The following is a 24,201-nucleotide window of genomic DNA, read 5'->3' on the forward strand; positions in this document are numbered from 1 at the left end:
TATACTTCCTTAGAGAAGGGTTTTACTGTGGGCAGTGATGGCCTTTAGGACTCAACTACAGTTTCCGCCAATTTTGCTGTTGCGGCGGCCCAGTCATTCAAATTTATCCGTATACATTTCGGCGAGCCGGAGAAGCCAGTTTGTTTACAATATGAAATATGAAGACAGTCATTTTTCAATATCGACCTTCTCTTATCGAAGTCAAAAAGGAGTATACAAGTTTTGAATCAATTTTTAAGTAACTAGAAACCATAATTTTCAAGCTGGAAAAACGTTTTTCAGTACTAATAAGGTTAAAGAAATCTTATTTGAATATAACTGTTTATGATATTGTTACGAATCTGTGAGGCGGCTTCCCAGCATAGTCGGTTCCATGGGAGGTCCCAGGGCTTGGCGACCATTTGGCGACTTTGGCGCCAAAATAGATTATACCCGAAACATCGAGAATTTTCCCGATCCGTCCAGTAGAAACGAAGGTACGCCTCGAACGTTCTTGATTGGTTGAGAGGCGTCTAGCCCCGCCTCCTGAGACCTATAAAAGGAAGCACCCGCAGTTACCGGACAGTAGTGAGTTGAGTGGTGAATTGAGGAGAAGTCGGAAGCGACAGAGCAGAGCAGAGCAGAGCAGAGTGATGGTGAACCGACGGTGAATTGAGTCGTGGACCAGTGGAGTAGTCGTGAAGCGACGGTGAAGAACTCGTCTTCCAGGGGCTAGCGGAGTAGAGCTGCTGTGTATATTGTTGTATGCTGCACGTCTCGGCTGAAGATAATCGTCTTTTGTGCTGTATATAGTTGTCGTCTTTGTGCTGTCCTGTGTGTCTTCGTGTAAATAAACGTCGTTGTTTCATTTTCTACTCCCGCCTGGTGATTGAGTGTTCTCCACACCATATAACTCCCACTATCCAAACGAACCCCGGAAAATTCCGTAACAATATTATGGCTTCTTTAACTTCCATTTACTAAACTAATCTTGAGCGCCGCCATTTTGTATGCTAGCGCAGTAATACGTGGCTAAACGATATATAACCCTTAATTAATTAAGAAAAATTAACTATTTACAAAGCCTTCTCTAAAACCTTCTTACCAGTATTTGTAATACATTTTAAGAAAATGTATTCTTTAGTCGTGAATTTTAAAGGGAACAAAAAAGTTACGAGTATTAATTTATTTATAGACTTAATCCAGAAGACATGAAAAACTTTTATATTATATTGCAGTTAATAAATTTTATATATCGCGATATATGTTTTTGAATAAATTCCGTTTGTGCTTATGTTAATAGTAGGAATTAAATATAAATAGTTAATGATGAAACTAACATTATTACGTGAATTCCGAGTTTGTTCCTGTAAATTATACTTAAGTATGTGTATAATTTAATATTGTGAATTAAAGCATACCATTTGCATAGCTGAATGGAAAAAACTTCTGACATTTTAAAACTTCGATTAATATCGGTATGGGAGGCATTTCATGTACAAAAAGCTATGATGAAACTGATGTCCGTTTACATCGCGATACAAGTGCAAAAGATACCAAAAGTTTTCACTTCAGTGGTTTTACTATGAGATTTTGATAGGGATTTCTTTGATACGTGTCGAATTTTGTGTATCTTTAAAACAATGTTGCAAGTATTGAGAATTTTTATCCCATTATTCGGAATGGGAGAAAATGCAGAAATGAGTAGTTTATATTATATATATATATATATATATAACCACAGATATATTACAGATTAGATAAATATTTTTTTATGCTTCGCGCTGAAAGGAACTGTGGAGCATTTATGGTTTCTTGGTCACCAGATCAAAGAAAATCCTCAGCTTATGAAGACAGAACACGTATTGCATGGAAGCTGAGATAACCTCAAGGTAATGTGATAATGAAATCTGAATATAATAATGCTTATTCATATGCAGTCCAGCTGCTCGCTCATTTGGGTTATAAATCTGTAACAGTTATTTTTAAAAAATAATCTTTATTATTTTTAGTTACATTCGATGATCTTATGCACTCAAAGCGAAAAAGTATTTGCAAATAAGTACATGAAAACTGATTTGACCGAGCAAATCAACATTTTTCCGTCAAACCTGAGAACATATTTGGTTTTTGTCTGGAGTTCAGAATAAATCGAATACGAATTCAAAATGATTTTGAGTACAAATATTGCACAAACTGGGAAAAGTATTTTTATGTTTCTATCAAGATTGAAGGGCAAAGATTCTCTCTAACCATTGAGGGGAGGGGGGGGTATCAAAAATTGGATACTTTCTAATGTTTTTGTACCTATTTTTTCATGCTTTAAACTTTTTCCATTCGATGTTTTCAATCATTTGTTATTAAACTGAAAGAAGCATGTGCTATATATAGGCTCAATAAGCAGATAGATATTATACGGTTCAATGCATGCTGTTCAAAGAAATGAAATATATAACATTTGGCAATGAATATATTAAATTCAAATGAGAAGCAGTTAAAAATATTTTACAAACTATATTTTACAGTTTCGCTTTTTTTCTGAATTGATAAGCTTCTACTGTTCATAGTATATCGTCTTGAATCATCTGATTATTATTCAAGGCAATGTCAGTAACATTACGACTTTAAAATCGGATTTTGCCTTGCAATGTCGAATTCTCCATCTAAATTTAGTATCAAACTTTTTTTTTTGTTTGTTTCACATGCTTAATTTCTTACTTAAAATTATATAAATATCACTTGTAATAAGAACAGCAACAATAATAATATATTTCATTAATTTTGAATATAATGGTATTTTAAATTTAAGCCTAATTTTCTCAATAAATTAGCTAAGAAAATGGGTTGACAAGTTAATTTGTACTTTGGATCTGGGTTTTGACATAAGAGAGAGATTGGAATCATTAACCGGTCATCGAGGTTTCGAGTAAATATGCACATTTTTTGAGAAAAGTGAAATTACTTTAAGAAAAGAAATAAAAAGAAAGGGCCTTCTAAAACCAAGCACAACTCTACGACTCTATTTACAATTTATATCCCTTTTGATGCTGCATTGATGCCATGTTGTGACATTTGATCAAACTCTCGAAGCTATCATACGTATTAAATTGAGGATATAAGAGGTCTATACTCAATGTGGAAATTCGGCTTTGTCAAGTCTCAAACCTCTAGACCTCCCATCAGCAGAGGTTCTTAACACCATGACCATTACAGCTTGCGACCTTTCACGAAAAACATGCAAATCAGTAAATGATATTTATGAAAAATTTGTCATCTTTCTCATCATCTCCCCAAATGATAGCATTACATCATGTTTAAGTACCCTTAAAATTTTGCAATCTCCATTAATCAATAGCTTCAGGAAGCCATGAGTCACACGACTCATTTAGAGTCAAGGCCGCGTAAGGGAATGAAGATTTCCAAATTAATGACACTCATCTCACAGTTGCAGGTAACTGTTTCCTTCTGCCAGCAGCATGTTTCCACTTATTAAATGTTACGTCATCATTCCTGAGGTCCAAGGACGTCTGACTGCAATTTCTGGTTGGGCTGACCTTCCCGGAAAATGGGGAATATTTGTTTCGCTATTAAATATTGTTGAGTGGAATGAAGGAAGGGAAGGAATTGCAGATCTTGCACGCATCTTGACTGAGAGAACAAGGCTGGCGTTTAGTCATATGGCTCCGAAAGGTGGCAACGATGCGTAGTTGGCAAAAAGAGCAATAGAGGTCACATTTGGTGCATAAAATCGCGATGTTGAAAGATTTTGATGCGTCAACTTTCAATGAATTTTAGTTTTGTGGTTGTGCTTTGGAAGCAGTGACGGGTTTCAAACTAGGTAGGTAAAACAGCTGCTTAGGGTCGTTAAGTTGAGAAAAGGCAGCAGGTCAATGAAATACGTCATTAGTCAAGATGGCGAATAAATAAAATTATAAATTAAAAAAAAAAACTACGAATTCTTTGAATTATAAAATACTAAGAATAAAATTTGAAGTATTTGGAATTGTTTACATTGAATTATTATCTATAGAATCAATATTAATTAAAAATAATTTATTAATTATTAATATATAGATATATAATTATTCATTAAATAAGTTATGTTATATTCTTCTTGAAAGATTCTGAAAAATAATAACTTTTAAGCTTACATTTATAAAAAAATTAATTTTTACTTCTAATTTGCCAGAATAGTTATATTTTTAATTGTAAGTATCGATTTAATGATTCATCATATATTCATATGTATTATAACTAATAATTATGATACATTTTTCAAAAATTAAGCCAAAATAAATTATTAATATACTGATTAAACTAAAAAATATCTTGAATGTGATATTGCATTGCCAATTATTAAATGAGGGTCTTGTAAAAAGTGCTCTATCTAGATGCTTAAACCATCCTTATTTGAAATTAATAGAAAGTATGTTGCTGTTTCAATAACTGTTTTTTAAAACTAATAAATACAAACTTAAAATTATTAAAATTTTCATATATTTTGATATTTATAATAAATTATAATTTTATTATTTAGCGTATAGTTTTATTGCTTATTTAAAATTGATACCAATTTATTTTCGGAGATACCAGTACTAATCATTTTGTTTACTTTGACTTTTCAGAATTACAGAATGTTTTTGCTTTAAACAACAGCGTTGTGATGTTACCCAAAGTGAAGGTTGTTGATATACTACATTTCATTCCTAGGGGAAACAGCGAGAACAAAACAATGCCACTTTATATTAGAACGTCAAACAGGTGAAATTTTAAATAAAATAAATAAATAGAGTGTTTTGTGATATGATAATTGATTTAATAAAGTTGAACGCTTGTATCAAATTCGAGAAAAGATTTAAAGGATAGTTTAATAAAATTTGAAAAATATTCACCCCCCCCCTTATATTTTCAATAAAAGAAACACTTTATTCACCCTTATTTAAGGAGCCTTATTTAAAGGAGCAAGAGACCCTTATTTAAAGGAGCACACCCTTATTTAAAGGAGCAAGAGACCATAAAAAATACACAAAGTGAAAAATAAATCGTAAATTGCTTTTATCTCGAAATTTAAACTCATTTAGAGGAATTCCTTATCTACAGCAATTCTAGTATCAATGTACAAAGATCTATCTAAAAAAAGATTTTAAATTATTTTATGATCTTTTTTAAAAAAATTGTTCTAATATGTCAAACAAAGATAAATCAAACCAAAGACAGTCCGTAAAAGCCGTTGAAAGAGAACCCGAATGCGGAAGTTTGATTTAAATTGAAATTCTGAAACGCCCTACGTCTCAATTCAAAACAGAAAAACGTCGACTAACAAATAACACGTAGTTCAATCAACTTTGGATTGAAAGATGACTTGGACATGAATAAAGGTAACATGTCAGAAAACATTCAAGTTCATGGTGAGAATGGTAAAAAAAAGGAAAAACAGGTGATAATTTTTTCATAGTTAAACAGCAACATGAACAAAAATTTTGCATAAGTGTAGCAAGAAATATTTTGAATATTAAATTTCTAGCAAGAAGTTCATATTTTTTGGGAACAATTTTCTACAAAGCGAATTTTTTAAATTAATCCCATTAGTAGCAAATATGTTCGTACTCTTCTTTTTGTGATGCCTTTTATTTTTTTTTAAATTTTATAAGAATTTTTTTACACAGAATGTTAAGAAGCTTAAAAATCAAAGATGGAAAATAAATAAATAAATAATGGAAACTATATTTTAAGTAACATATGTTGAGAGAAACAACTCATGTATTAAATTTTGTTATTACTTATTTAAAAAGAAGCATTCTTATAAAATTTTATTTTCAAGTTTCGCCTTTCTTTTCATTCGTTTTTTTTTCCTCAGAAGATTTGGGACTTTTTTCAGAAGATTTGGGAGAAAAAAAACTACCTGCATCCTCCTCTTCTTTTTAATTATCATCTAAATATTTTTTTAAACTGCAGTTCTTCAAATCTTCATATATTTTAAAGCAAGTAAAAATATTAAGTAAGCATTGAATAAAGTTTGGAAAATATTTAATAATAACATACACATTCAGCGTTGTCCAGAATGAAATTTTATATTTTTTGCTAAAAAAATAATAGTTTATTTATTTGTCACATATATATTATTAAAATTTTGCTTATACATTAATATTTGAGAGTAAAATTTTAGGCATGAGTCACGTGCGAGAAAGTACATCTTTATTTTATATTAAAAACAAACCTCCGTCAATAAACGTTTTTATAAGTTTAATTTATATGTATAACGTAATAAACGTTTTTATTTTATTTTATATGCATAAATATACAAAATTATCCTATTGCCAGCAACTTTATCAAAATAATTTGATTAAAAGTTTTCTAATTTTAAGAAAATATGCTGCAACAGACTACTAATATATCAGAATTCTTCAAAAAAACTTTAAAAAAAGAATAATTTTCCGAAATAATTTTTAGAACTCACAAAAAAATAATTTCTCAAAATTACTATTAATTTTAATCTTTCAAAAGTTATTGTTAATTTTTTAAAAAAATTATACAAAGTTCAGTTAAACGTCCTGAGTGGAATTTAAATATGTGTTTACAAAATGGAAGAAGTAAGATATATTTAGTTTTTAAATCTCTTACGAACATTAATAATTTAATTAAAGCAGTTAATTTGTGAATCAATTTGTAAGTAATAAAGAATCTCAAAATAATTTTCAAGTTGATATCAATTCAATTAAGTTTCAGTATCAATAAGGTAAAATAAATGTTAATAATTATTTTTCTTTCTTTTGATATTTTAAACTGCTTTACACACTTTCTGGCTCTGCCCTTTTTAGCACAGTATTGCTCATAAGAAAAGCAAACAAATTTTAATTAATAAAAATTAACTATTTAATAAAATATTACTATATTTTCCTTGACCTTCACAACATGTATAAGAACATTTTTTAAAACAAATCCATCCAGTAATTTTGATTTCTATAAGCAGTAAAAATGCTTGCAATTTTATTATTTACTAGTCGCCTTCAGTGACCAGTTATATTTAATTTCATTTAAATTGTTCAGATATAATTCCGTATCCATGATTACATCAAATTATCAGATATTAAAGCAACATTATTTTAATAACATTAAATATATTCTGTTCATTGTCTATATGAACCCTTTTAATGGAGACCAGTCTTATTATATCAAAGCTCTATTAAAAACGTAAAAATGCGATGCATTTGTCTTCTAAGTTTCGCGATATGTAAATTAATTTTTTTATTCATCTTATAAATTTCACAGATATTGAATAGAATCTCTCTCCTTTGACCTTCAAAAATGGAGGAAAATCGCGCGATTTGATATTAGGTGAAAAAATAAAAGCAGTTTGAATTTCAGAGTAGCAATGTAATTTATTGTTGGCAATTAGGCAAACAAAATATTTTAAGAAACTGTCAAAAATTCAAGAAACATCTGCTCAGTTATTAAAATGGCATCATTAAAAAGACAATCTTTTAAAATTTTGAGAGGGTATAAAATTTATTTTTGTACAATATTTTCGCAAGTTGCCCCTAAAATAGACCTATTTTAAATTTTATTTTTAATTAATTAAATTTTGTGACTTATTATTTTTATTTCAATAATCACATTTATTTATTTACTTAAACTAACATACATTTTTGCATATGAACGAAAAGAGTATGCAAAAAATGCTACTTATTACTCCTGACGAATAAACTCGTCTGTATGCAAAATGTACTCTCTCCATTACAAGTATACTCGTCAAAAATAGTTAATTGGTTAAGAAAATTAAATAGCATTTGAGCTTAAAATTTAAATTCTTATATTCATTATACCTTATACACAAGTATTCAGTTTCTTAGCTTGTTTAAGAATTATTCTATTTTGAAATGTTATTTAAGCTTATTGTGTATTAGATGTCATAGATAAAGGCGACAGGAAGCCATTTTGTCGCATTTTTCAGGACTAACAATAACTGTTCTATTTATTAGAAAGTGACAAATAATAATAAGTACTGAAAATAAAAAAGAAATAAAAGCTAGCTATTTTGAAGTCTCGCATTTTAGTTTTTCGTAATAAAAAACATAAATCAGCTTAAAAATAATAAAATTTTCTAAAAAAAAAAAAAAAAAAAAAAATTGATTTTCAGGTTTTGATATATTTCAGATTTTTTGGCTCGAAATAAATTTTGTTTGTTGTTGTTAACATGCATTGTATTTTTATCATAAAGTATCGTTTTAAAAATAAATAAAGGTGAGGTTTTTCATATTCTATCGAACATCCTAAATTATGTAATTATAAATAAAAAACACTCAGAATAAAGAAGTTAGTAAAAAATTCAATTACTGCTGTATCCAATTTAAAAAAAAACTTAACTTTCACTATATTTATTTCTTATTTAAGTTTAAAAGTAAAGTTTCCAATTTCATCTTAAATGTTTGATAATCCTAGCTCCTATTCTTTTATCTTTTTGAAGTAAAGGAGCAGGGCACTCTTGGGAAAAAAGAAAGATCTAGATATAATGTAATCCCCCTTCTCCCGTCTATTTTGGAAAGGCATTACTGAAGTAACACTAAGAAAAACAATTGTTAGGGCAACAGCACATTTTAAAAAGATTGTTCTTCTTCCATGAAAACAACAAAGTCCATCGAAACTTAGTAGCTGCGCCAGATTCATTTTTAATGTTGATATATAAATTGTTGTTTGATATCGAGGCTAACTGCACTTGTTCAGAGTGATTTCAGTTTCCAGAAATATTTGGCTCTAAAGAAAACCGTGTGAAATACGAGGGAAAGAAATGATCAAATTATTCTTAATGCTTTTAATAAAGACTAATACTGAATTTCAGATTTTTCTTTAGATGAAACATATTGCCACATTTAACTTTCTCATATACGAAATACGCAAACATAAAATACTGTAATAACTAAAAAAAATAAATAAATTTTTTTTATGATCTCCATGCTTTTGTCAAGCATGATTTGACATCCAAAACTTAACAGACTTGTCTTAAGAGTGTCTGTTTATATATCTATATATTCCATTGGGGTCCTATTGTAGGGATGAGATGTTGCCTTATAAGTAAGCAGGTTCTCGCTTCTTTAGTGGGTACTATAACCAATGAGATAGAGTTGCCTCCATTCCGATGATGTCATAACTTTTAATAGAAGGGTGGAAATTTGAGCTACGCAATAATGACTGCTAATTTGCGCCTATCTTCATGCCTGATTAATTGACATGTTGGCCGGTCATTCAGATTATCCCATTCGCATTTAAGAAGTCAATGGTAGCTTTAAATTTATAAATTTCCCGAAATACGAAAAAAAAATTGGAATTATGTTTGCCAATCTGTGAAATCAAAAACACTTTGGATTAGTTTAGTTAGTTATATCATATTAACGTACCTTTTTAAAGCAACACTAGGGTTATTTTGGAACGGGCCTCGTCATTTTGAATCGCAATCAGATGCTGAGAAAGACGCCTTAGCTGGCAACCCCTCTCCAAACTTCTACATTACATCAACGTGAGGACATTCGGCCCCGGCGGATTTAACGTACACCAGACCCGCTTACACGACGGTTCTTCAATAGAATCGGGTCTCGAACCTGAAACCCTCTGGTTCCGAAGACGAGACTTTACCACCAGGCCACTGCGGGCCGAAACACTTTGCATTTACATTGCACTTTGCATTTTTGATGGATGAAACTTGATACGTAGCCTTTACACCATATTTGTAGATTTCTATAAAATTTTGAGTGAAATCTATTCATATGAAGTACGATAACTAAAAAATATATATCTTTAGATACGATTAGTATAATAATATCTTTAATAAAAGATATTATTAAGATATAATAATATCTTAATAATATCTTTTATTTGGGAGTATACAAGAGCTCTACCAAAAGACCACTACTGCTGATTTTTAATAGAAGTTTTTATTCCAATTTTATTGTATTATTTTAAATATCCAAATGAAATTATTATACTTGTAATTTAAGCTCTAAGTCTTTATGAGGCCTTCTTAAAAATGTTTGAGTATTTATGGCATTTGTATTACGAAACTCCGGAATATTTAGATGGTATCACTTATAGGATTGCAATAAATAAATAATAATAATAATAATTAAAAAAATAGGGCTCTATAAAAATCTTGCAATATACAATTTCAAGAATTTAGGAAGGCCGTTGGATGCATCATTTAAGATTTCAGAAATAAGCAAGTACCCAACGCGTTATTTTATCAGAACGAAATGTATCTCTATCAAATTTTGATATCCGAGTATCTATAAATACCTGATTTATTTTGAAGTCAGACGTGTGTAGTAAAATCGAACTACTAAAATAAAAGGTTGAAAGGCGAATTGGAAAGAAATTCTTGTAAACTTATAGAAATTATACAAAATAAAGGTTTTAACTGATATACATTAGAACATCAGCCGGCGTCCTGGCCAAGGGGTAGCCATCTTCCCCGTGATATGGTCGTCCCGAGTTCGAGTCCTCTTTCGGGCATAGTTGTTCTTTATCAAGTGTTCTATCTGTGAGGTGTGTGAAAGGGCCCCCATGTAAAAAGGGGTTGTGCAAGCGAGTGTGTGAGTGTCATCTTCATATGAGCTAGAAGTCAGACTTCTGCCCTCGGGTGCTCAGGGGTCTTTACCTTAGAAACTACTTCACCCCCCCCCTTTCGGTTATAAAGCGGACACGACATCATCATCATTAAAACATTACTATTATAATATCTTCAATTCTTGAGAATCTTAATGGAACAAAATTGCTGTATATGTAAGAGATTATATAAAATCGGCATTTGATTTTTTCATACAAATAAGATAAAACATAAAAAATACAAAATTTAAAATTAGTGCATCCATTTTAATTCTATGTTTTATATAAACTATTAAAAAACTTCTAAACATTAAAACGCATCTATCATTAAAAATAAACAAAAAATTTTATATTCAATATTTACAACAAGCGACCCATAAAGAAAAATCTCGCTTTAAAAATTGGGATTAAAAGAAAGAAGCCAGACAATAACTGCAGACGATAGTTATTTCAAAATCCTTCGATTCCAAATACTTTCCAGTCAATGGTAGTTGCTGTTTAATTCAACTGAGAAGGAATTTGGAAGACTCTTGAAATCAGATTCGAAAATTATTTTTCGATGTCTGGATGGAGTTTACGACACAGCGTGGGTTGAGATTTTATGAAATATAATTTAATCAACAGCTTTCCATTGATGAGAGAATATATAATTAATTTCTGGTGTCTGTATTCACTAGAAATTCCGGAACTAAAAACTTTCTTGCAGTAATTTGATTTCAGTTAGCATCTGAATTTAAGTTTTAAATATGCATGTTCGATAATTTCACTGAAGATTATACTTACTGGACGCCAAATGCATATGCAAATAATTTATTATGATTAACAGAAAAATTTTGAACAAGCATCTAGAGTTGGAATAAACAAAATTAAAATTCGTAAATTCGATAATTAAGCATGAATTTTTATTTTAGGACCAGATTTGTTATCCTTATAATAAAATATGGAAAGTGTATACCTAACAGAAGATTTAAAAGAACAATCAAATTGTTTTTTAAATTTATTGTACAGGTTAAAAAAAATATTGGAATTTAACACTATTTTGTGTGCCAAAATTATCGCAAGATTCGAATTCGTCCCTATTCATGCAGTAAAGTGTTGGCAAACCTATTAAAAAACCATTTGATAGCTGATAGTTTAGGGTTTGTAAAAATTGGAGTGTTACACGATAGAATAACGTGTTTTCATTGTTGAACAATATTTAAAAAATAATGAAAATTTGGAGGCCATAGTTGAAAAATTTGAAAATTAGCCCCCTAGATCGCACGATTTAACACCATTGGATTTTTTATGTGATTATTTGAAGTCAAAGGTCAATGCTAACAAGTGACTAGCACGCGTGCATTGAAGAAAAAAATTCAACGCTACATCAACGAAATTCAGACACATTTATGCAAAATGGCCATGGAAAATCTTGATAAAACACTGTATGTGCCAGCAAAGCCGTGCAGGCCATTTGTCCTGTTATTCCATACCTAACCCTATCCCGTGCACTTAACGATTCAATACAATTTAAAGCAAGAAAAAACTACGTGTTTTAAATTTAGTTGCCAACACCTAATTACAAGACTTGGTGGCAAATTCAAATCTTGTGTGTAAATTTTGGGACACCTTTTAGAATTTAGCCATTTAATTTTAAAGGTTGGCATTTAAAAGCTTGGTTGAGACATAATTTATGACTGTCAATAAGACTTTTATGATTCGAATTCTACATTGGACTTAACATAACTGAAAATAGCCACAGGAAATACATGTACTAGAGTTTTAATAAATGTTTCCATTTTCTATGCCATTTTCAATATATTTTACATTAGACTGCACGTAATGTAAATTTTCCTCTATTACTTAGACGAGGAAAAATCTAAGAATCCACTATTCCTGAATGTACTCAAATGTAAATAAATTGGAGTTTTAATTAGGAAGAATACCAATCAAAACAGATGTCAGCTGTTTAGGAAACAGATGTTAGCTGTTTTTAACACTTCCCGGTCATTGGCAGTTTACATTTTCAAGGCGACTACCTGAACTACGCAGGAACCTCAAGAGTCTTGAAGCGTAGCTCGAGAAATATGTTTTCCATGTCTGAATCGAGTCTTTGACACAGCATTGGTTGACGTTTTATTATGCTTTTTTTAATATTTTTTTTTGTCTAAAGAAAGGAAGCATTAATAAGTTTTAAAATTTTATTTTTTAACTCAATTACTGAATTTGAGAGATAATTTTGTCTTATGATAGGCATATGATTTCAAGCATTTTAGTAAACAATATGCTTCTTAAAAAGGCCATTCAATCATCATTATATGCTTTAGCAGCTAGCTTTAAGTAACAGTCTAACATACAGTTCTGTTATTTTAAATTTAACAGAATTTTCAAAGATTATTGTACGTAATAAGATATTTGAGGGCTTTTAATAAAGTGTTTAATTTTGAATCAAATGCGAAATATTCTGTACTAGAATCAGCCTACTCAACAAAAATTTTTTAACAAAATTAGGAATTTCATACTTGTTTGTAAAAATTACAAGAAATGTAGGAAAATAATTTTTATGACTTAAGATTTAAAATTCAGCTATTTTTACCATCTGTTTTCACTGAATAGAAACGAAATATTCTTCATTGGAATATTTTTAAACAAAATTTAATTTGGATGAACTATTGTAAATAACACAAAGTATTAGAATGTAACTACATAAAATCATGGTTAAATATTGGTTAATAATTAGTGGAGTTATTAAAATTTTGGATCTTCATAATTAACTTTACGTTCTAAAAATAAAATAAGATTTATGTCTGTCATATGTATATTATTGGTCTAAGGTTGTTACAAGATCTGGAGCGATTAAATTTGGAAGAAATATACTTAGCAAATAGTAAATGTGCACCTATAAAACCGTTCATTTTTGGGAATTTGAATTTAGAATTTGATTTATAAAAACTTGCAAATTAAAGCAAAACTGTAACAGTTTTCGTCGATAACTTTAAGAAATTTCAGTCATACAAAAATGATTTTTACATTATCTAAAAATTCAAAAATTGCTTACTTATTGATATTAAAAAATTGTAGTCAATTATATTAATTTATGACAGCTAAATTTTTTTTTGCATAATTGCCCATAATATTTTCCATCATTAATATGGAAATTCAATTGATTTTATTGCTGTTACAAGCATTTAATAGCTGGAATTTTTTCCACAGTCAGAAGTTAAAGATTCAGTTTATTACCTGCACAGTTTGGTTGAGGAATATAAAAACAAAATTTTGGTACTGTGAAAAACATCACACAATTATAAGATAAATCACCCGGTTAGTTACATTTTTAATAGCACTAAGACGTAATGGCAATTGTTTCCATTAGAGTATGACATAAACAAAATAGGTATAAATTCATTAAAATATCTTGACTTTAATTTGAATCATAACTTGATACTTAAAATATTTTATTTATATAATCGTGAGCCTCAAATTGGGAATAAGATATTTTATTGAAATTTATTAACACTCTAAATGCGTAATTTTTATAAATCACTATTTAAATGCAATTGTTTGCAAATAAGTTCAAATATTTTTCAAACAAAGTGAACTGATACTATATGTTACATTATTATAATATGATATAATAAAAATCTGTAATCGTAAAAATAAACACTCTAAACTGCGAAAAACGAAGGATGCGATAGAAAATGGACTGAATGCCAACCAACGGATATCACGGGATAAGCAGCTGGAGGGTTAAAACCAATATTCCCAATGAAATATTTGATAGTTAAAGTTGAATATAGTCAAGAACAGAGAGCCGCTTTTCATTGCTTTTAGTTGCGTAGGTAATTTAGATTCGATTCTGCTTGAGATTTTATAGAATTCAAACTTGTGTGTTTTGTTTTTAGAATTTTAAATGAAACAGCCATTGTCTTCCGTTACTATAAATAGCAAGACAAAAAATTACTCCTTCCTGAAGGTGTTTCTCTTTTGCGCAAAGTTGTAATTAGAAATGATTAAAAAAGAAAGAAACCATAACAATAACGGGAGATGCCGACTGTTTCAAAAAGCCTTCACTTCCGAATACCTTTAGGTCAATGGCAGACGACATTTTCAATGACGATTAGTTCAACTGTGGAAGAACTTCAGAGGTCTTGAAATCAGGTTCGTCTTTCTTGTCTGGCGAAAGTCTATGGCGTAGCGTGGGCTGAGATTTTATGAAGAGCAACTTATTCAAGATCTTTTTCGTCTGAAGAGGAAAGAAAGATAAAAAGTTCTAGGAATTTGAATTCTTAAGCAGTGCCTGAGTTAAAAATTTACTTCAAAATGTTGTTTTTCCTATCCTATATAATGTCTTCGTTCCAAAAATATTCCTTTATAATCATATTATTTTAGTATCCCATTCTTATGTTTCGGATATTTTCGAGCAGACGGGAAATCAAATATTGACTTTGCCTTTATGTATAAAAGATATTTCAAACTAGAAATAGATATTCTTTTTTTAATTTGGTTTTTTTCTTTCTTTCGTCTAAGAAGTAAGAAAAAAAATCGCATGTTATAGCTTTTGAAAGTAAGCTTTTTTTCATATTTTTAATCATCTGTTATTAATTAAAAGAGAAAGATTTAAGCAAATATTTTTCTCAAATCTAAAATCAAACTTGACTTTTTTTTTGTGTAGAATTTTATGAGTTTTTAATTTTTAAGTCATGCTTATAACAGTTAAAAGTTAAATAAATTAAAATATTAATTTAATTAGTAAAAATAATTTCACTGTATGTTAACGAATGAATGCTTTTTAAATTTATCACAATCTATTCAAAAATTAAATCCTAGCAACTTGTCACGATTTTTACATTATAGATGAGTAAAAACTGTCTTTCATTTTCCTATCAAAATTACTTATAAAACACAATACAAGCATCATGAATCATTACCAACGAAAACGTTAATATTCAGAATATTTAAAAATATTTGTTTTATCTGTAATGCACATTTATGTGGGATTTTGAAAAATTACAAAATTATTAGATTTTGATGGCACAATTAAAAACGTTTATTTATTTTGTCAATTAAAAGTGTTTTTCAAGGAATTCAATTTTTTTGAATTTTGTCAATTAAAAGGATTTTTTGATTATTTTAAACTATATTTATAAGTTGTTGCTTGTTATGAAAAATTGGACTAATTTTGCATGTTGTACTGTTGATTATTTTTAATGCAATAAATAATTCATGATGATTTAATTTTTTCTGGTGTGTATTTTAAAAATAATTGAATTGCTCATTATTGTTTTACGTCAAAACATCTACATTGGAGTTTGTTTTTTATTGCAAGAAAATAATCTATCTATACTTATAATAAAGCTCAATGTGTGTGTGTGTGTGCGTATTGGCGCTCTACAGGCCAGGTCATTTGACATACAGCTATCAAATTTGGTACATGTATACCTTAGAGGTCGGGAATGTGCACCTGGGTTCCCTTTTTTGAAATTTTAATTAGAATTTTAATTATTAATTAAAAACTAACTTTCGCGCCAAAAAAATCTTCCATTTTCCCCACCGCCAAATGAGTAAGGCTTCAGTTTCTTTTTTCTCCCAACAGTAATGAGGCTAGGGTTAACATTTTTCGGCGGATTATTTTAAACGATTCTGTTTATTTTCTTAATGTTTTATGCATTTAAAATTAAACATTGTTAATTAATCCATGCTTCAGATTCATTCTGAAGTACTTTTGAATTAAAATAACACAGAATAAAGGAAATTAAAAATGTATAATCTGCATAGCGTTACCCCAACTGGCGTAGAAAAATTCAAGGATTTGCGTTACCTAACTGGCGAAGAAAATTCACGCATGCGCATTCTGATTGTTGCCATGACAACCGTTATAAACGGATGATTTAAATTATTTTTAGGTTAGTTGCATGCTTTTGTAAGTAAATTGTATTTATATTAGTTATATATTTTTTGTACATGCTTATAGTTTTAAGTACATCGTTTTTTAAGTAGTTTTTTAAACCTGTTTTCGACCGATTATTTTAAACGATTCATTTTATTTTCTTAAAGTTTGATGCATTTAAAATGAAACATTGTTAATGAATCGATCTGTTCATGATGAATCTGAGAAAATTTTGTTGACAAATTCTTGAGATATTACATAATTTAAGAAAGATATTTTTTAGTGCCCATAAAGTTTAAACGCTCAGTGACTCTATTATCAGTAATCATATTATTAAAAAAAAATGCTTTGTTTCAGTAAAAAATATTATTATATTAATTGCAGATTAATCATTTACACTTTAATTTAAAGCATAAATTCTACGAGGGGTAACAGAAAATTAAAGAGATACATATCACGTTATGACTGAAGGCCTTTATAATATTATGAGTGAATTATATGACTCTCAAAATTTGAAGTTTTAAAATATTTTGCTGAAGAATCTATTAAAGTTGGAATTGCATAAAATATTTAATTATTAAAATTTTAACGAACATTAGGATTGGCGAACCGGCTGATGGCCAAAGGCGGCTTACAGAATAAAAAAAAAAAAAATCTGAATTCTAAATCTTTTATTTTAAAAAATTACCTATAGTAAGAAAGCATATTCATATAAAAGTATTATTTTAAAATTAAAAATATTTATATTAAAAAAAACTGTGTGGTTGTTCGAAATATTATTAAATGAAAATTAAACTCTAAACATTGACAAAAGTAATAAGCTTCCACAATTCAGATATATTATAGAGGATTAATTTGTATAAGGCGTTTTATAGAACATTTAATTTAAATGGTTGTATTATGTTTTAGAATATCAGGCAGTATAATAATCTACGTACTGATCATCCTAGGATTCTAAAACCCTCCGCGTTTTGCAAATGCCTTAGGATGCGTTTATTTAGTCAAAATGGTGGTAGGAGGAAATGTTTTTGTTTAAAAATAAGGTGAATTCATATTGTACGCGGACTTAGGGAGCATAAAAATTGTGGATAACTCGTAATATTGTTTGGAAAAAGATGCTAATTCACAATAAAATACTTTACTGCAATTTTTGTTTACTGTAAGGAGCTAAAAAGTTAAATTATGGTGAATAAGTAGAAGATTTAAGTAATTTTGTAATTCATTTTTTTTTTCCAAAGAAACGATAATTTTTTGTATGTTAAAATCTTTTTTATTTGCTATTAAGTTTTTTAACTAATATTTTGAAATACATAAAGGTAGATAATCTCTGGTATATTTAATGATATTATATAAAAATATTCTTCACATTTCTTAAAGATTTTTTGGCGTTTGAATAAGCCTTTATGCACAATGATTACAATAATTTGAATTAAATTAATATAGTACAGTTAGAAATGACGCAGCTATCCCATAGAGGTGAATAAAAAAAAATCAACAAAATGATATTTAATGGGATGGAAAGCAAGGCCAAAGAAGTACGAAGAATTCCTAAAATATCCCCATGTCTCACTTCTTAGCGAAGTAATATCATTGAAAAGTGGTAATATCAGGTATTGAAATGAACACTACATAAGTTATTGATATGGAATAACACAACATTAAAGAAGACATTAAAAAGATAATCAAAAGGTTTGCTCTTAATTGTGTAACAAGCACAAACAGATGTTAGCTGGAAATCTTATTGCTTTCTCATTCAGTTTTCTTCCATGAGTTGATATCTTGAAATTAATTGATGGCATTCAATTGCAACTTTCTATCGGTTAATCGAACTGAAGCAACGGGAAACTAAAGCACATCTAAATGCTTCTATTAGTTTTATTTATTTATCTTTTCATTTCATCCCTCGACATTTGTTTTCCACCAAGGTAGAAAGTTCATCATTTCTGCTCTAGAGCGTCTGTTATTAAGTAACAGTGTTAAGGGTTCGCAGTTTACGGCCCCTGACTTGCGTATCAAACAATTAAAAAGTGGCATAATTTCCCCCTTTCTGGGTCAGAAATATAAAAGCCAGACACTCATAACAGTCAATGGAATAACAGGAAAAGATTATAAAAAATGATGTTGGTTGTGGTCAACAGGGCGTGAAGAAAGATCTTTCCGCGGTCTTTATTGACTTTCGCTGGCCAATTCCTGTGGTTGATGTGCGTTTTCGAAGTTCAAATGATGTTTCCCCTTTTACATGGACATTTAGTTACATAATGATTGTCAATCTATCTATTTTACTGTTCATTTGAGAAATGGTTAAAACAGAATATAACAAGTAATGGAAAAACACGTTGAACAATAGAAACATATTAAATAATGTCAAAATTGCAAGAAATGAAGAAAGATTATGCTGAATATAAAATTATGTTTATAACGTTTTACGAGGACCACATTTGGCAAGTGATCTTGATACTAAAATTGTAGTTATATAGTTGACAAATTTTGGTTTGAGTTGGTAAAAAATGTGACTAAAATTAATGGCCGATTCTTTTTACTATATTATGAAGTACATAATTCTAATGTGGAGAAATTCGAAAATAAACATCTGAGCACACCTTGCTGTCACGGCCCTATCCCCAGTTTGATGCAAGGGAAAGATAATAACATCCTTATTAGAGAGTATGCCAGAAAGTTTTAGGAAAACTCCCCTTGCTGTTTTTTTATTTTTACGTTACTGACACTCAGAAACGCTTAATAGATTATAGTTTTGTTATAAGAAAAACAAATATATATAGTTTAACATAACAATTCAGTTTCAATACTGAATCAATTAAAATCAACTACAAATACGACTGGCGAAAAAAAAAATTATTTTTGCGGTAATACTTGTTGTGTACACGATTTTAATAGAAATGTAATTACATAATAATTTTTCAGGCACAAAAAAGGTGAAGATAATTTTAACTCTATTAAAAGTTTCGGCTAAATAGATTCAATTGCCATGATATCGCAGTTACCTGACAATGAGGCATGATCTATTACATAACGTGACGAAAAGCTAGATGATAGAATATTATGTCGAATTGTGGGGGCGCATCATTTGTTCCTACGGCAAAAAGCACAAGGAAAAGCCTATTTAAATCCTCGTGGCATATTATATATATATATATATATATATATATATATATATATATATATATATATATATTGTGGGTCAATTTTTGGTAATTCAATCCTTTGATTACAAAATTTTACTTTCTCGTGTGTGAAGTACAGAGAAAGGTATCAAAAAATTCATACTCGAAATTTTGACGAATCACCATGTTTCAGACCTCCTTGCGTCCGGTAAAGGGAGGTCTGATGTGATCCCCGATGTGTGTGTCTGTCAGTGAACATAATAATTTAAAAACGCTTTCAGATAGATTGATGAAATTTAGTATACAGAATTATGATCAAATATGTAGATTTCTGTAAAACTTTGAACGAAATCCATTGACAGGAGATCTATTTGTCTGGATGTTCCAGTACAAATGAACGCAACGACTCTACAGCGCAAAGAGCTAGGTAGATAAATTTAGTTTTAGTTATAGTAACGTCCAGTTTAAAGGAACAGTAAGGCTATTTTGGGACGAATCTCGTAATTTTGAACCACGGTCAGATGACGAGGGCGACACCTGAGCTGGCAACCCCCTCTCAACACCATGCCACACCAGCGGGAGGACGTTTGACCCAGACGGATTTCACGTCCAACAGATCCCCTTACATGGCGATTCTTCGGTGGAATCGGGTCTCGAACATGAAATCCTAAGGTTCACGAGGCGAGACCTTACCAACAGACCATCTCGGCCCTTCTAGGTAGATAAAATATAGTATGCAAATTTAGCATCTTAAATATAAATATTATCAAATTTTTTATCAAATCCGTCAAACGGTTGACTGTTCATCAGTCTGTACTTTCGCATGCGTGCAAATGCAATGATCCACAAAAGCAATGTTTTAAATCAATGAAATTCAGTCATCTTGTGACTACATGCATATTTTTGTGTCAAAATCTGACGTCAATCGGCCGATTAAAAAAAAAGTGTACAAAATACATACATATAAGTTCAGTAAAAATTCATGCCAAAATTCCATATTTCGTAGCAATCGTTTCCTAATGTCAGTAAGGTATTGGTGACCTTATCTAAGGTCTCTAATTTTAAGAGGCAGAAGGAAAATAAGACACTTTTAATGGAAAGTACACGTGAAAGTTTCGGAACGATCACTCCCTTAGTTTAATTTTTTTTTTTTTTTCGTTTTCTAAGGATCTTAAAAAGATTTTTTTTTTCTAAATTTTTAAACCAAGATCTGGGACAATATGGTCAAATACTCTCTCTCAAAGAAAAAACTTTGTTTACTAAGAGCTATTCAAATTAACTTTTGAAGTTAATTGAAATGTATATGTTCTATCAGGTTTCAAATATTAAGGAATTTTCCATCTTGACTTTTACCTAATAATTTTTAGTAAAATATATTTCATGTTGAGTAAAATTTATTCTGCTGTATTTGTGAAAGTACATTTTTTTTGATGAACACCATGTATAATATATAGATCTAATTCACCCGTAATTTAACCTTATTGATATACGAGAAAAAGAACAGACAAAAAGATACAAAAGAAAAGAGACATTATTCACAACACACGAGTAAGTGAACTTTAGACAGCGGGAAACAAATCTAGGCACCATTATGACAGTCTAACCCTTTTTATGTCTCTAGGCTCCAGTATATTATAGCCCTCCCGAGAAATAATCAGAAGTTTGTGAGCCTTATCTTGGCGAAGGGTCTAACAGAAGAAAAAAAAGGATCTCGGGTGTATCCTTTTTCGAAGCAGCTTCTTTGCATCATTTGGAATTGCATGATGTGAGACCGTTTTAGGTTGTCATGACAACTGCGATCAACTCTTCGCCTCCGAGCAATAGTTTATGTAGGGTGAAAAAAAAATGGACGACGACGACATACAAAAAACCTACTGGAGCATAAATAAAGTGAAGAGGAAAAAAAATATAAATGTTAGAAGCGCTTACCAATTGTGTCAAAGAAGAAATCGTGGAGTTGCTTGCAATTGGGCTCTGACAATGCGAGGACTCTTCCTTTTTCTTAAAAGCCTGGAAGAAAAAGGAAAATATATTCAAGAAAGTGAAGCTAAGGAGCAGAAAAAAAACTTGAAAACAAATGAGCTCTCCCATGAAAAGCCCTTCAGGTCGAGAACGATCAAAAGATGCTCGAAAAACTTCTCTTTTTTAAAAATATTTTTAAATTGCAATTAAAACAATGCCTCTCAAATAAAAACTCGTAGAAAAAGATGTCTGCTTTAAAAATTTGATTATAATAATATTTTATTCTTGGACTTTACGTTAAAATATTAAATGAATGAGAATGGAAATTCAGTTAAAAAGATTTGTAAAGACTTACTGTAAATAACTTTTACAATTTACTGATATAAACTGCAATTTAAATAGATAATTTTGATGTTGAGCACCTTAAAAAAATTAGATATCCAGTATACGTTATTATTTATAAGCTGCGTCTTTGGCTCGACTTTTTTTAAAAATTATTTTTCTCGGCTACGGTACAATTTTTGCTTTTAAAATGCTTTTAATAAGGCATTTAAACCTGGAACTTGTAGCAGAGTTTAATCTAAAATCTAATGTCAACGATTTTTCCAAAAATTGAAATGGAAAAATCAATTTAATGTAGAAGGAAAAGTGAAACTGAAAAAGAAAATGAAAGTAGTAAAATATAAAGTAGAAGAAATGTTTTTAAAAAGCAAAATATGACACGTCTGAAATCAAATCGATAAATCGAATTATGGATAAATATTTAAAAGTGTAAATTATATTAAATTTCACGCAAAATCGTCTTTTCAGAAAATAAGCAAAGCATTAACTGGTTAAATAATTAAAAGGATACAAGAAAAAAGCAATTTTATATCGTAAAATTTAACAACGGATAGAAGTTGTAATCGAATGATTTGTTATCCTATTATTATATAATGTTCAGCATTTTTACGATATCCTTACAATATCATTTGATGTTAAGAATATGAAATAACATCGTGGAAATATCACACAATACTTGCTTTAATAGAGAATGAAATTTTTTGGAAATGGAAAACATCATCACAAATAATATACGATCAATTTTAAAAATTTGTTAACACTAGAGAAAAATGGTATTACTGGAATGATACTGTCTTGAAATTTAATAGTGTAAAAATCCTCTTTCTGTTATTATATTCGCCAATGTTACCACGAAAAACACCAAAATTTAGGCTAATTTTCAAAATTCCGATTATCTCCGAAGAACACATTTCCACCCATCAAAAGTCTTCCATGCCCAGCACCAACATGCACTCTCACGCACATTTACTTTAACTGGTAATAAATATTTACTTTTGATTTTAGATACTTAATTTTTAGAGTCATTGTTCAAACCATAATTTCATTAGAAGTCATTAGTTTCATTAGAGGAGAAAGTAAATCATAGTATTCTGTTGGATTGAGCTAAAATAGGTCTCTGAGGTTTAAAAATTTAAAATTTAGTCAAAGGAAGATAAAAAAAATTACAGAAATTCCGAATCTATATGAATTAAAAAAACTATTGAGTAACGTAGTTTACTTTCTCTAGTGGTGAAGTCCTGAGCCAACTGAAATTCTGAAAGATAAATATTGCTATATTTCTATAAATAAAACAAAGAAACGAAAAGTAAACAAGTGTAATTTTTATTCATGTCTTTTCTTTAAGCAAATAACACATTCTATCCCACATATTTTCAAATTTAGAACTCTATTAAATTACACAGTAGAATGTCCAATTTTTAATTTACAGCATTATTTAATTAAAGCAATAATGATAAAAAAAAATCGACTGAAATGAAATGTGAAATTGCTATCATGGAATTTGCTATTACTACAGAAAGGTAGTTACAGAAATCTATTTATGTATTAAATTACAACTTGTGAATGATTACCGTATGTTTGCAATCAAACTTTGAATTATTTCAATGAAAGAAAGATGCTCTTAATAAAGAAAAGTTCTGGATGCGCAATGAGAAAATTCTGTTTTCAGTGCGTACCAAATATCGTTGGAGCAAAATGATCCAAAGAAGTAGGCTAAATTTTCTGAAAAGTACAGTTGGTTTTGTTACGATATTCTTAAATTCGTAATCGTTTGCATTCAAAAGTATTTAAAAATCAAAATCAATCATGAATTTCAAAGTTTAGTATTCTTGCTGTTAAAAACTATGAAAATCTTCCAATTTGTACCACATTGATTCTTTTTTATATTTTTATATAAATGGACATACCCATTCACAATAATTTACGCTACGAATTCTTAAGATTAATGAAAAGCAGTGCAGGATTTGTATGAAGATAAAAATTTTACTGGATTCAGAAAAATTATCACAAACTAAAAAAAAGGTCACTTTATGTAATCATTCATTATATTTCTATAAATACGAGGCTGATATATTTTTGGAATTTTATTCGCACGCAAAAGCATAAATAAAAAAAGTATGTTTTATTAAACTTAAGAGTATTACAATACAAGGCCTTACAATGCCTGTTTTTACAGGTAACATTCCAGGAAATCATCTTTATTTTGAAAAATTGATGCCTTCTAATTGCCTCAGGTGTTTAAAATTGCTGCCAGTTAATTCAACCATACATATACAATTACTTACGAAAGTGTCTGTTCTTACAGCCGGCCTTTGTATCATATCTATTTAATCTATG

At 29.5% G+C, this 24,201-nt stretch overlaps 1 protein-coding gene across 1 annotated transcript in view; it reads right to left on the minus strand.

The window, feature by feature from the left end:
• The window catches only part of LOC129957312 (uncharacterized), a 218,818-nt gene that overhangs the window by 164,215 nt on the left and 30,402 nt on the right, over nt 1-24,201 (minus strand). Inside the window, exon 2 of the mRNA XM_056069591.1 lies at nt 21,490-21,570. The gene's annotated coding sequence lies outside the window, so the exon portion shown is untranslated. The remainder of the gene's footprint in view (nt 1-21,489; nt 21,571-24,201) is intronic.

This window comes from Argiope bruennichi, chromosome 2, assembly GCF_947563725.1.
Source record: "Argiope bruennichi chromosome 2, qqArgBrue1.1, whole genome shotgun sequence".
NCBI lineage: Eukaryota > Metazoa > Arthropoda > Arachnida > Araneae > Araneidae > Argiope > Argiope bruennichi.